Below are 15,935 nucleotides of genomic sequence, written 5' to 3'. Positions count from 1 at the left end.
CATATCCGTAACGCCGCTATGGGCATTACCACAGGAGGGGACGACCTCTGGCTCACCACCCAGCCATAGAGGAAGAATGAGGATTGCCCCTCATCCCTCAGGCTATATAGTGTGTGGCCTGCCGTCCACACTAGCCTGGCCGCCCATGACTCCGCATGGGCGTCCTCTCCCACTGAACCTCGGACATGGCCATCCGGTCTGCCGTCGGTCTCACAGGCGTTACAGCCTACGTGACATTACCCCCCCCTTAAGAAGAGTTTTCGTCCTCGAAAACAAACTGGGGAAACCTTTTGGAAATTGCACTACGGCGTTCCCAGGTTGCCACCTCCTCATCCCTATCTCTCCATTTAACAAGTACCTCCTGGTACACTTTATGTCGAGTTTGTCTGTCACGATACTCTAGAATCTTTTCAGATCCATGTGGTATCTTTGGTGGCTCTATCAAGTCCACCAAAATCTCTGGAGAAACTGCATTCTCTAACCCGTGAACTGATTTCTTCAGTTTACTGACATGGAAGACAGGATGGACTTGAGAACTCTCCGGTAACTCAAGTTTATATGCTATGTCCCCAATCTTCTTAAGGATTTTAAAAGGACCATAATATCTCGGAGAAAGTTTATCACACTTTCCCGTTTTCATGGTTTCTGACTGCGCAGGAACCTTGAGGAATACAAAGTCACCTTCTGCAAAGGTCACCTTTCTACGTCCTTTATCCGCATAAGTTTTAGCGCGATCCTGAGCGCTACGAATGCTCTCTCGTGCGGCTTTAAGCATATCATTCATATCTTCAAGGAAATCCTTGACAGATTGAATCTTCTCCTTTTCTAGGCCTACAGCCATCGGAGATCTCGGTTGGAATCCATACATTAAGTGTAAATCGAATCGCTGAGTGTTTGGAGCTGGTATAGGCAAACTCCAATAAGGGCAAGTACTCTTCCCAATTAGATTGCTTCTTACTAACATAAGAACGCAACATATCCTCTAGAATTTGGTTAACTCTTTCAGTTTGACCATCAGACTCCGGATGATCTGCCGTACTTATACTCAGAGTAGTATCCAACTTTTTGAAGATTTCCCTCCAAAAATGACTGTTGAACTTTCTATCTCTATCCGACACTATATCTGTGGGCAGGCCATATAGCTTGTAGAGATGTTCAATAAAGAGTTTTGCCAACTTTGGCGTTTTAACAGTTTTCTTCGTGGCAATAAACTTTGCCATTTTAGTTAACCTATCCACTACCACCCAGACCGAGTCATTTCCTCGACTCGTCTTGGGTAAACCGGTAATCAAAACCATGGAAATGCTTTCCCATTTCCCTTGAGGAATCTCCAGCGGGGATGGAATAGTCTCCAACCTTAAGGCGTTCATGTTTATTGACCTGGCACTTACTGCATTTCAGCACATAAGTCTGGACGTCCTTAAACAAACTAGGCCAATAAAACTGTCTTTTTACTAGTGCATAGGTCTTCTGAATCCCAGGATGACCCGCACTTGGACTGTCATGACTTTCTTTAAGAATTTGGGCTCGAAAGTCACCAATAGTTGGTACACATATTCTACCCTTGTAGAGTGAGTACCAGTCGTCAATGGAGTAATTATCATATTTCTCCCATGTGTCCGGTCGAGCTCGACCGCCGCTACGGGCAATCCGACGTATTGGGGAAGTCATTGGTAAGCAAATGTCTAGTAGTACTCACGCAAGCCGTGATTTGGTATTTCAACCAAAACCCCAAGGCAAATTTCATGCCTTGATTTTGCATCATGTCATTAGCACAGAATCTAATGTACTGTAGAGCACTCTAGTAGCGCAAGTTCTTAGACTATGCTACTAGATATTTGTAGACTACGCTACCATGTTGCATCACCAACTTTAAAACTTCTCCTTGGAAAGCTCTACGACCATAGGAGAAATAAACTAGAGCCAATCTAATCATGCATCACAAGGATTAGTTCCAAAGTTGAGAGATACTTTCTCTCTTAGAGTAACATCTTTGCACAAGCATATGCTCTAGAATCTTGTTGAGTTTCTAACTACCATCAATCTATGGATGGTTAAACTCCACTCTAACTACCATCAATCTACGGATGGTTAAACTCCACTCTAACTCAGAGTAAATGTAACTTTTTGAAGATTTCCCTTCAAATATAACAATCAAACTTCCTATCTCTTATGCCATACTATATATACGGGCAAACCATATAGTATGTGGAGATGTTTGATAAAGATTCTTGCACCACTACGGGTGTCTGGAGTTACATCCAATCACTTACAACTCTTTGTTGCTATTACCGGACACATCCCTTCAAGTATTGTCTGGACTCACACAACTATTCGAGTTTATGTGATATTTGAGGATATCCCTCCTTTCCCTCAAGAAAGGTTTTTGTCCTCAAAAACTCTACTCTCAAGCGGACTACGCGCTAGTGTCATAGGTCCAAGAACAAATCTAGACCGTGTTTAATATCATATGTTATATTCTTGAGTCCTTCCAAGAAACTTTTAAACATCTTGCAACGAAGATGTGGTATAGTGTCTACGCACATATGGTGGTACTATTGATAAACTGCTTTGCAACAGATCAGTGGTTTCACACTTGTAACAAAGTGCTTCATTGTTGCATATTATTACCCTTCATAAGCGGTTACACACTTATGAATTATTTGGGTGGGTTGTACCATCTATCAAGAAAAATTCGAAACTACTAATAACCACATTATCAATCCATAGATAATGACTGAGCTTGCTGCGAAGCCATAGGTTGCTAGATAATTGATGGTAATTACACAAGCCCAATGTCTCATTACATCATACATTCAATATAAATGCAAACATCACAGTACTTCGTGATGATGAACTTAGGAATTTCATCCTATCCCTGTTTGGTGTTGGTATGAAGTATAACTATGAGAACATTATTTGCTGCCTCCTCATTATAGCGGCAAAGCTACCTACCCATCACAGGTGGCAATCTCTACCAAGCTATAACCAATGACAAGCAAATAAACGAGTACTCTTGTAAGAACTTCATAACCATATCTCACACCAAACTCATAATCACTACGGATTAAATGCCAGGGCTTGCAAAATTGAATGTTATCTGATAGGTAGAGGGGATCATCAAACTACAGATGACCTTGACAACTCACTAGGACTAGTGATGTGTAACTTTTAAGTTACTCCACTCTCCTTGCTTTCCATACCATCGAACAAATTGGTCCCTCGATTTGAGCAACGTCAACATATTTCTGAGTACCTCGATACTCATGAATTGTGGTTCGGTAATTTAAAATGTTGATCTAGAGTATCTTTCACTCGAGGATCTTAATTTTATTAGCAGCTATGTATTAGTAGTGAGTAACTACGTACCCACTATCATCACACTAGTAGCTCCATACTAGTCTGTGAGTAACTCCGTACCCAATGGCGTACCTCCCCCAAGTGGGAGTACCATATACAACCATCTATAACAAGATGCTTAAGTCACTTGCTGCTAAGAAGTGACTACACAAATTGACATACTAGTCTGTGAGTAACTCCGTACCCAATGGCGTACCTCCCCTGAGTGGGAGTACCATATACAACCATCTATAACAAGATGTTTAAGTCACCTGTGCTAAGAAGTAACTACACAAATTGACCCCTCCATTGCACATTGCAGTACAATTTCTGGTATTACAATACGAATTTTTGGACGTCCTTATCATAGAGGTCAACTTAAAAACTAGTGCATAGGTCTTGTGGAGTCTCGGCTGACCTAACCACACCACTGGTGACTTCCTACAAAAAATGTGGCGCCGAAGTCACCACCTATGTACTTTAACTCCGTAGAGTACATGGTCTTCATCTATCATCTATGGAAAGTTGTAAAACATTCCTGCGATGGATTTTTATCACCCTAAAATTATTGTGCACTATTTTAGTGTGAAGAGCTTTTTTTTCCCTGGGTACCATGGTTCACCCCAAGCTCATCTGTTGCTAAATTCTCCGATTTAACAAAAGATATGTCTGCCTCCGAACACTCCAGTTCAGCCCCAGACTTTGAGTTTACTTCTTAACACTCCGGTTAAGTCAAAACTCACCAGATACAGTAGGATTTACCACTAAGCTCTCCGGCTTAGCCTCCTATCCTAACTCAGCTCGATTTTATGTACACTACATATGTCGGATCCGATACTAACAACAACCAGGCTCATCTGGAGTGAGATACTACTCACTATTGCCATGTAAAACCTTATTAAATCCTAGAAATTCTCCACTCATTCCCCAGGGGTCATATGACTTATAGGGTTTACACGCACATGAACTTGTAAGCAAAATAGCCTATCATGCAATATTACAATTGCTTATGTAGGAAAGTAATATATTTCCCAAATTCATATGGTAGCAACTAAAATGTGCTCACAATCGCACACTTATGTTGAACATAGGCAAGACTACGCTTGCAAAATGCTATAGGGCGTCCCCCATGCATGAAACTGTCCAACCAAACTAGTCTTACTGCTAACCTCTAGATTTAGATCACTCCGAAACTAAATCACTCTGTTAGCACTAGTACACCATCATGGTCTTGCTACCTAGAGCTTCTCCGAACTCTGTAACTAGGTTTTATTCTAACTTATGGCTATATTTGGTAATTTTCAAAGTTCAAATTTTATCTTGCACACTTTATCACTACAGACAAGTGTACATACAGACCTGCCAAAGAGTCAAGTTACATGCACAAGCCTTGGCGTCCCATTCCACCAAGACTACAATCGATTCCGTGAGAATTTGATGTCCCATACCATCAAATTACCACCAAACCAATTGATGTGACATATAAAAAGGCTCTTTCCCCCCTCGAAAGATCACCACAAACTCTCGAGCAGTGGGATGTCGACGCATGGCAATAAAAAGAAGAGAAAACCATGCTAGTAAGTTTAAGAACAGTTCTCTTCGTCGATCAACTTCTATAAGGGCATTGAGCATTACATCTCAAGACTATACCCCTTCAGATTTACCTTTGATTTCTACAAATCAATCCTAAATCTGCTATTATTATCTAGGCGTATGCTAATCCCTCAGATTAGTACTCCTAGATAAACCATTCAATTGAGTACTGCTACATATCTGTAACGCCGCTACCTACGGGCGTTACCACAGGAGGGGACGGCCTCTGGCTCACCACCCAGCCATAGAGGAAGAATGAGGATTGCCCCTCATCCCCCAGGCTATATAGTGTGTGGCCTGCCGTCCACACTAGCCTGGCCGCCCATGACTCCGCATGGGCGTCCTCTCCCACTGAACCCCGAACATGGCCATCCGGTCTGCCGTCGGTCTCACAGGCGTTATAGCCTACGTGACAAGAACTAATTGAAAGTTGTCACAAATTGGACAAATGCTTTCCATGCTTGCTTGAGTAATCTTATATTTCGTAAAGCTTTGCTTGCTTAGCTATCAGTTATATATTAAGCTAGTTCTTTAACACATGATATATGATAATATACGTAGAAGAAATATATAAATATATAAATATATATATATATATATATACTATTTTATTATGTTAAACGGATACAATATGTTCCCAAACATATATTTTAGATTTTTACTGCATGTTCATGCACTATATTCAACAAAAGTGTGCTACTATTTTTCACGCGTAAAAAGAACAGGCATACCTACCCATAGTCATCATTCTCATCAATCCAAGGATTCTCGTAAACCTACAACTTGGACTAAAAAATTTCTTACTTTCTAAAATACCGTTTATCATGAATTGATATGGTAATTGGAATTTTGCAAACTCGGATTTTTTTAGTATAGTATCCCATATAGTAAATCATTGTATACATATTTCTCCATCTTTTTCTAGTTTTTTTGTAGAATTAACAAGGTCTTACTCATGTATAAACAACTAATATTTCCACTCATACAAATGAATACCGCTTGAATAAAAATAAAAATAACTGACAATTACATATTTTAACGACACGAATGATTTTTTTATGTGGTATAATATATTGTGAATACCTCTCTCTCTCTCTCTCTCTCTCTCTCTCACACACACACACACACACACACACACACACACACATGATAGTATGCTCATATATTTCTCCATACATCCACATGAACAATTACAGTTGTTTATGTTTTCCACTATAGCACATAATAAATACAATAGTGTTGTTCATAAGAATTAAACTTGCCAAAGTCTTATATAAGGGATAAGGGGTTTCAAATTCCTTTCACAAGCATGTGCAAAAAAATAGAAAGCTTTTAGAGGTTCTTCCCAGACCCAGAACATAAGGGTGTCTTCTCACTTTTCGACCTAAAACGTAAGGGTGTCTTCTCACTACTAGCACAAAATGAAAGAAGAAATCATGATCTCACCAATTTTATCAAAAGTCCTCCTCATATTAATATCAATATGATTTTTTGGCTTTATTTCTCAGGTTCCTAAAATAATTTTCAATATTGAGGATCGTCATTTGTTTGATATTTCATTAGAGCCACAAATACACTATGTTGGTTTCAACGGAAGGACATAAATAACAAGATATTAATAACACCTCAAGATGTCTCTAAAATATATCATGATGGCTTAATTACAAAAAACATTATCCTATAATTTGCACCTAATTAAGTGTACAAATCATAAGTATTGCTATAATGTAGTACAAGTAACAAAAATCATAAGTATTGCAATAATGTAGTACAAGTAACAATTAAAATAAAGTATTTGTTTCATTAAAATAATAGATTGACAAATCATTTATAGCATTTTCTTCCAGGCATCTTGGAGAGATTTAATGAACTTTAGTCACTTGTCCTCCCTAGGACCTCCACTTTCAAGGGCCTAACAACAAGTATTAAATTCATGTTTGATCCTCCATTCTTTAAAAAGCCAAAAGTGAAAATGTTTTGTTGAATCTTTTGAGAATGCCCTCAAAAACCTATAATCGTTTTATTCGTTCCCAAAATTTTCTCCTCATTATAGAAAGAAGCTCACTATAAGAGAATGAAGGCCACAATCATAAAGGTAGAGCCACAAACTAGTGAAAGAGTAGTGCAAGTACATTATAAGGGAATGACCCCATACTGACACCCATATCAATGTACTCTTAGACAGTTTTTTATTATTATATTTTTTCCCTCCCATTATTGCAACGGTAGTTGTGAGGCTTTGGCTCAAAAATCACAATACAATTCAAAGAGAATAGAATTTGCACAAATGTTCGAGACAGAAAGAGAACAACTCTGTATATAATTAAGAAAGTTCTTACAACAATTTGATATGAAGCACTCTTGGAAGAAAGAGCTCGAACCACCCGACCACCCCCGAGCTATCTCACTTGCACTCTCACTCTCATTCTTATGAACAGCTCACACACGCACTCTCACTCGCACTCGCACTCATAATCGTTTTTCTCTTTCATGTTCTCGAAGTTCCTCTACTTCCGTCGAAAAGCCAAAAGTAGCCCCTTTTTGGGTTTTCTCGAATAGTGTGCCATATTTTTGGCGATAATTTTCACTCAAGCAAAGTTGTTCTATGTACAAAATGAAAAAAACTCTCTCATACAAAACTTCTCCTAATTCCACCTCTAACCTAATCAAAACTCATCCACGAAAATGGTGACTACCTGAAAACGATTTTAACCAAAAAAAATTCTACAACAATTTTTTTTTCAAAACATGTTAGATGTCCTAACAAATCATTCTACACACTTTCTACAACATGAATTTCCAAAAAATGTTTATATAAAATTATGAAGTGTCACAATCACCCTTTCTTTGAGAACTCTATCCTTGGATTTTAAATGAAGGGAATTATGCATGCAAAGAATCAAAGTCTACCCAACGAAGCATCTTCTACGTGATGTACATCCCACTTAACCAAAACTTCAACTATAGTCCTATTTCTAATTTACCTAATTCTTCTGTCCAAAATGAATTAAGGTTCGACCCTCAAACTCCCATCTTCTTGAATCCTAAAATGGTCCTGCAAAACATGAGAAGGATTAGCAATATAACTTTTCAATGAACTCACATTGAAAATAGGATGCACACTTTTATATTGCTGGGAAATTCTAGTTCATAAGCCAATGTGCCCACTCTCTTTAAGATTTTAAAAGGACCAGCAAAAAGGGGTGAGAGTCCCCTATCCTTCGCAAGAATTAAGTTACTCTTCTTAGGAATGACTTTCAAAAATACCATATCACCGGCTTTGAACTCACAAGGTGCATGCTTCTTGTCATAATAGAGTTTCTGTCTATGTTGAGCCTTCTTGATACACTCCCTAATAGTCTTGACTTCCTCATCCATCAAGCATCTCTTTGGAAAGCTCAACTCGATTCTCTAGGTCTGAAACGTTCACCAATGTATAATAGTTTTGTTCATAAACGGCCTCGAAAGGTGCCACTTGAATGGAGCTATGCCATGAACTATTGTAACAAAACTTGGCTAAAGGTAAGAATTCAATCCAATTGGTTTGCTTTTCATTGACATACATTCAAAGAATATCCTACAACGCTCACTCGGTTTACTCTCTCAGTTTCCCCATCTTTGAGGATGAAATGTCATGCTCATCTTGAGCTCATTCCAATGGCTCTAAATGTGGCTTGCCAAAAATTAGATGTGAACTTTGAATCCCTATCAGACACTATACTTTGAGGGATAACATGCAAACAAAAAATTTCTTTTACAAACAACTTGGCTACCTTAAGAGCACCATCATTCTTCTTCATAGGGAAGAAATGAGCCATCTTTATCGACAACAACAAAAATACTGTCATATCCTCCTTAAGAAGTGGGTAATTTAATGATAAAGTCCATTGAAATCAATTTCCACTTCCTAGAAGGAATGTCGAAAGGTTGCATTTGACGTGGCATTCTATGTTGTTCAATCTTCACTTGCTGATATCGCAAACACTCTATAATATAGCAGTGGATACCACTCTTCAAACCAGGCCAAAAGAAATCTTTTTAGGCCTTACTATATGTTTTATTATATCCAACATGTCCAAAAATTGGTGCATCATGAAAATGATGAAGAATTGTGGCCTTAAGAGAGGATTCACTAGGCACACAAAGTCTCTCATTATAATACAAATTCCACTTAACCAAATGGAAATTTCCCTCAACTTTCTCAGATGAAGTCTTGGCAATTCTCTCTAGGATTCTCACATAAAAGAGATCTCTCTCAATTTCATCTCTAATGTTTTCTATTATGTCCGAAGGAAAGACCGTTCAAGGAATTAATCAAGGGTCGCCTACTTAGAAGCATCAGCCACCACCTCCTCCTTACCCTCAATGTATTTGATCTCAAAATCATACTTGCATAGGAAGTCCATCCACCTCCTTTGCCTATTGTTCAACAAAGGTTGAGTGAATAGATATTTGAAACTTTGATGATCAGTCCGAATTTCAAACTTAACACCAAGTAGGAAATGTCTCCAATGCTTAAGCACATGCACAACTACGGCCAACTCAAGATCATGGGTAGGATACTTCTCTTCATGGCTCCTAAGCTTCCTCGACTCATATTCTACTACTCATCCACCCTGAGAGAGAACACACCCAATTTGTGTTCCACTAGCATCACTAGATACTACAAAAGGTTTCCCCATTTCAGGTATTTTCAAAACACAGTTCTCAACAGCCTTGGATTTCAACGTGCTAAACGCTACTTGGCACCTTTCGTCCCACTTGAACTTTTTTTCTTCTTTGGTTGGATCGGTCAATGGAGAAGCTATCTTAGAAAAGTCTCTAACGTGTTTTCTCTTCCAATCCTATGAAGCTCCTCACATCTATCACACACTTGGGTCTAGGCCATTCTTTAATCACTTTATTCCTCTTGGGATCTATGTGGATACCCTCCTTAGAAATGACATGGCCTAAATACACAATCTTGTCCTTAGCAAAGAAACACTTTCTCATCTTTCCATACAACTTGTGATCCCGCAACCAGGGATTTCATTAACGTCTTCACAATTTCGTGATCACGTTAACAAAACCTATTGTTAACATATTAAAACTTGTGATCACATTGTATATTCACATGACCTGAGCAATGACCTGCCAGAACCCACTAGTCCCGTAACACCTCCGGGCTTTTGATTTTCCCGGCGGGCCCGTCGGAAAATCTGCTTATCCCGCAGGCCCATCGGGAAAACGAAAGAACACCGGCGGGGTACTATTCTGTTTATAAACACTGCCCGACACCCATCGTACAACTTTTGGGGAGATAGTCCTTGTTTTGGGGGCGTGATATCTCTCCTCAAAGTACTTGTAGAGCTCTCGAGTTGCTAAAAGTGTCCTCTTGGGAAGAACGTCCTTATCTTAGGGGCTGTCGTCTTTCCTTGTAGGCACTCCTAAGGCTATTGAGCCACTCGTCCTTAGTTCTTTGAATTGGGGGCAGGGTGTGGTTCGTAGCTAATACTTGCGGAGATTTAGGGACAAATTTGGAGTCATTCAGCTTTGCATTTGAGCCACGTATGTAATCTACCTCATTCTGCTTTATGAATGGTTTGATGGAGCCAAGAGTCCTGCTTAGGGGCTTGTATTGGTTCTTGATACTTGATATAGTTTAGAGTAGATAAGGGTCTATTGTCCTATACTAGAGTATTGGGCAAGCATAGATCTTTGATTTTCTTTGTGAATGTTAGAGAAGGTCTATTGTCCTATACTAGAGTATTGGGCAAGCATAGATCTTTGATTGTGTAAAGTATCCTTAATTGGGTACAAAAGGCATCCTTCATTGGGGGTGCAATGTGCATGATAGTTTCGAAGTAGTTTTGTAGTAAGACCTTGCAAGATAGTTTGAAGTAGTTTTGTGTTATGTGATGATCTTTTGTATTTGTCAAGATAGTTTCGAAGTACTTTGTTTGCTAATGTATGTTTTGTAATACGTGAGTGACTTTGTTGTTTTTCATTTGTGTATTCATTGTTATATGCTTGGTTGAATAGGTTATTTGTTGAGATGGAGGCCAATGTTGGATCCAGTGATACCTCTAATAGAGTCCAAATTTCAAATAGCAGGAAAAAAAAGGCACCTGGAATAGAGTGGCAATATGCAATTAACGTTGGTGATCGATTCATAGATTGGGAGTGTAAGCTATGCCATGCAGTAAAATCAGGTGGGGCGCCTCGACTTTGAGAACACTTTTTAGGCGGACTGAAGAAAAAGTCATGTACCCACCCCTCTGCACCCTGCTGTAGTGGCCAAACGCATAAGAGAAGAAATTCAAAAGAAAGATTCAAGAAAACATGACACTCCTATCGTTAATGTATCAAGGCAACAAGAACACTGTTGTTCTAATCATCAAACTCCCGCTACATCGCCTACTTTTACCCCGAACGGCAATGTGCAACCAGAAAGTAATCTACCCAGTGCATCTTCCTGCAAGCGAAACTTTGACGTAGGAAATATACCCATGCGTCAAACTTCATTGCAAGAAAGCCTACGTCAAGGTCGACTCGATGATGCACAACTCACCCTTGCTGAAGCGATTTACTTTTCTGGGAGTGCTATGATGATGGTGGACAGTGAGCATTGGAAGAGAGCATGGAAGAAAATTGGTGAGTTTGGACCAGGGTTTTCACCGCCTACATACCATGCTATGCGAAATGATCTATTAGAGAAATGTTATGCGCAAGTAAAAGAACGTGTACAAAGAATAATTCTTAGCAATATAGAGCTTTCTGGATGTAGTATAGTAAGTGATGGATGGTCTAATGTACAAAGAAAACCATTAATTAATATAATGGTTATTTCACCTAGAGGTGAGACTTTCATCCGTGCCGTGGATTCAGCTGGTTCAATCAAAACTGGGGCTTACATTGCTCGAGTCATTAGCTCTGTGATAGAGGAAGTGGGTGCCAAAAATGTAGTCCAAGTCGTCATGGACAATGCAAAAAATTGCAAAAATGCATCCAAAATCTTACAGCGACAATATCCACATGTTTTTCCGGTAGGCTGTAATACTCATAGTTTGAATCTTGTATTAAAAGATTGGTATAAATCTGATGATACCAAATGGTTTGCCTCAATCGTCGACACTGCTCGCCAGCTTGTGAGATTCATGCTCAAGAGACAGAGAGTGTTAGATATTTTTCGACCTCGCATGTCAGTTATGTTAAAGCTTCCAGGCGGAGACTAGGTTTTGCACTCACTTTTACACTTTTGAGTCTCTTCTTAGAAATAAAGATGCAGTTTGCGAAACATTTACATGCATGGCATTTCATGACTGGGAGAACACTCAACTTGAAAAAGTGAAAGAGAAAATCAAAGTCTTGAAGGCAGCGCTTACGAGAAGAAGTTGGTGGAACAGTGTGATGGATGCATACCATGTAATGATGCCTGTTATGTATGCTGTACGAAGTCTTGATCAAAGAGCGCCTAATCTCGGGAAAGCATGGATGCAATGGTGGACTGTCCAGCGGAGTTTGGAGTGTCCTGAGAAATTAGAGCATTCAGTGGTGGAAAAGCAATGGCGTGTACCATTCTCCAGTAGACAAAGAAAAGTTCTATTGAAGTACTTTCATGCTAGATGGATTGGAGCACATTCACCACTACACAGTGCTGCTTACATGTTAGATCCTGAATATTGGAATATGGATTTGATGTCCAACGTTGAGGTGGTGCAAGATTTTTATAAAGTGGTAAACACTTTCTATAATAATGTTGATGATCGTGTAAAGTGCATAAAGGAGATGATCTCATTTCGATTGAAAGAGGGTTTATTTTCCAACTCCCTTGTTCAACAAATGGCTAAAGAGCAACCTGCATGGAAGTGGTGGATGATGAATGGTGGTGAGCATTATGCTTTATTGCGCAACCTTGCGATGAAGGTTCTAAGTCAGTGCTCTTCAAACTCAGGCTCAGAAAGAAATTGGAGCATGTACAAATATATTCACAGTACTATTCGCAATCGACTTCTTGCAGATCGAGCAGATAAACTTGTTTACATGTATTGCAATGAAAAGATCTTGCCAGACATTGAAAGCGAAGAGTATGAAGAAGATATGCCCAGATGGATGTACAATTGTGATGATGTAGTAGACGAGAACTTTGATGTTGGACGCACGTTGTGCACCACCCTTGAGATAGAAGACAATTTAGACATTGACTTAGATGAGCTTAATTTAGAAGACGAGAGAGTAAACGGTGAAAGAATTTTGGAGCAAGATACTGACATAGAGGAAGAAGTCATTTCATTAATTTCATAAAAAGTACTTGTACAAATGATCGTATTTGGAGAAATTATCAATACAAAAGTAGGATTTGTCTTTCTTAGCTTTCATCTTGAAATAAATTACGAATTGCACTAGGAGTTGCATCTAAAGGTCCTGGTGGTTTATATTCGCTAGTCATGCCGAACACTGTATAAATACCTTGATTTATTGGGACACTGCACAATGCACATGTGGAAGTATTTTGCATTTGCCTCACTAAACATATTAAGTGGTAGTAGTGTCCACAGGGTAGTATATACTGGCCGCTCCACCCATCGAATACTTTGTAACATACAGGACATTGGGGGGTGGAGGAACTAGTAGCCTCAGCAGAAACTCCCACAAGATTAGGATGTATCAAAAAATGAGAGATGTGGTTTCCTTGGTGCACAGGAGCAATACGTGAAGAGATGCTCTGTACATCTTGGCTGATCTTTGTGAGCTGCTCTTGAATCCCTCTATTGGCCGGGGAGGAGTTGACGCTTGAGATAATCGCTCAGCTTCTTTCTCCTTCTCTGCTAGCTGTGCCCCTAAGCTTTCTTTGACCTTGTTTAACTCCAATCCAGCGCCCTCCACCATGAGAGCAAGTTCTTCCCTTGTGAATGTCACTGTCTCTTCACGTATGTCGTGGGTGTTGACAATGGCCTCTCTAGAGGCGAAGTCCATTGGAGTTTCTAGGATAAATTGAGCATATAGCATCTTAGCAAAATAGAGTGGAGCGTCGGCGTTATGGAGAGGACGACCGTACACCTCCAAGAAAATGCGCTCGGCATTAGTTTTGATATCATTGTGAGTGCAACGTGAAATCTTCCATCTTCCCTTCTTAATCTTGCCATCTGGTATTTCCTTTATCATCTCTGTGGTTATGCGTTTGTTTATGTCTTTCCATTGGGCATAAGTAGGATTTGTCCATTTCGACAACCTGCATGCTGTTCTTGTAGCTTCGCGGGCTGTCAGGCCATGTGCAAGGGCCTTCATTCGCTCATATGCCTTCTTGGCTAACTCTTGATGCTCGTTTGCTTGCGCCTCTGCCATATCTGCATGAACATAAATGAGTTTAGGATTTTAATGAACTGTAAAGATCAACGTAAGATAAATTGGCCATTACCCTCAAAAACTTAAAGTTTAACACCACGAGAGGAGATATGTATTGCAAAGACTCAATAAGAAATATCCACTTGACTCCAAAAATACTTCAAACAATGCGCGCACATCAAATTTTGAAGAGAAAACATAAACTTAAACACCACAAGAGGAGAGAGATATTGCAAAGACTCAATGAGATAATATCTCAAACAATGGACACATCAAATTTTGAAGAGAGAAACAAAGTGCCATTCTTGAAACTTAATCTCCTGATACTGTATCATTACAAAATTGGGGTGAATGACACCGATTGCTCTATAAGAGGACGTTGTGCCCTCGTTGGGTTAGTATTTAGTGATCTAAAAAATTTAACTACTTGCAAAATTGATTTTCGCTCATCGCGATTAGGCAGAAACATCCAATTTTTGACTCTTTGAATAATAGTATCCATGGTAACTTTGTCATAGGAACTATTATCCATCCACAACTCTTGTACTTTCTGCCAAAAGTCATATAAAGTTTGTAATAAATATCCCAAGGCAAAAACATCAGATGCAGGAGTGTATGCATCTGCCAAAAACGGATCATAAAGCTCCGGGGCTATCCACGGCCGTTTATTTCGCTCTCTGTCTGCGTAGGAGACCGCCTGTGCCACTGTCTGCTTCAAATACAAAATTGAGAGACACTCGTTTTTTGGGCGCTCTCAGCAGTAACCCCCAATCGATAATACCTATGCGTAGCTTCAACTCTTTTGTAAAATCCAACACTACATTGAATGGATGTAGGTCGGTATGTACAATTCCTGCCAGATGTGCTGCCGCTAGGCCTTCCACCAGGGCATGCATAATATGTGGCATGGTTATTACTATTTGTTTTATTTTAGAAAGTTCTAGATGACTTAAAGGAATATTATCGGGCGGGGGTTGTCTCCATCCTCGATCCAAACGGAAAATTGCTCTGGTGAACTCATTGAATCTGAAGGGAACCTTCAGAAGAGTATCACCAAGCGAGCCGCCATTATAGTATGGAAAAATAGTGATCCAAGGAGATTCTTTTGTGAAGGCAATACACCTGACAATCGATGGGTGTAGAACCTGCATGCCCTGCTCTGCCTCGAAGCTCTCGAACTTGGCACTGCCTTCTCCTTTGTAGTGCTTTCCGCAAAAAGTAATGTGCTCCGGCAAAAATGATATACCTTTAACTGTATACTCTTTTACTATGCCAAAAACACCAGAGCCTATTGTTCGCCCTTCGAACAGATCCTCGTGCGGGATGCCAATGAGGTGTGTGCACATAGAATTGTAGATGGTACGATTAATGACACCTGTACCACTTGCATCTGCCTGGCTGGACGTTGCAGCGACGTCCTGGGCAATGCGCACTCTTTTGGGGAGGGACTCTGCATCCAACGCCTTCATGCGCTTGCTCTTGGCTCTTTGCTCGCTCCATACAACGTCCCATAACTGTAGACATTGCATATTAGCTTCAGGCAGGGCAGTATCTCTAAGATCATTGCATGCTACACGCATGCTCCCTAAAATGGTTCGTGTTATATGTTGATGGTTGAAATCTGCTATCTTCTGTCTATCAAGCAACTCAGCGTTGCCTCCGCTTTGAAGCCGACGCTG

Source organism: Cibotium barometz, chromosome 30, assembly GCF_041138505.1.
Source record: "Cibotium barometz isolate CiBa-2024 chromosome 30, ASM4113850v1, whole genome shotgun sequence".
NCBI lineage: Eukaryota > Viridiplantae > Streptophyta > Polypodiopsida > Cyatheales > Cibotiaceae > Cibotium > Cibotium barometz.
This window is presented reverse-complemented; position numbering follows the sequence as displayed.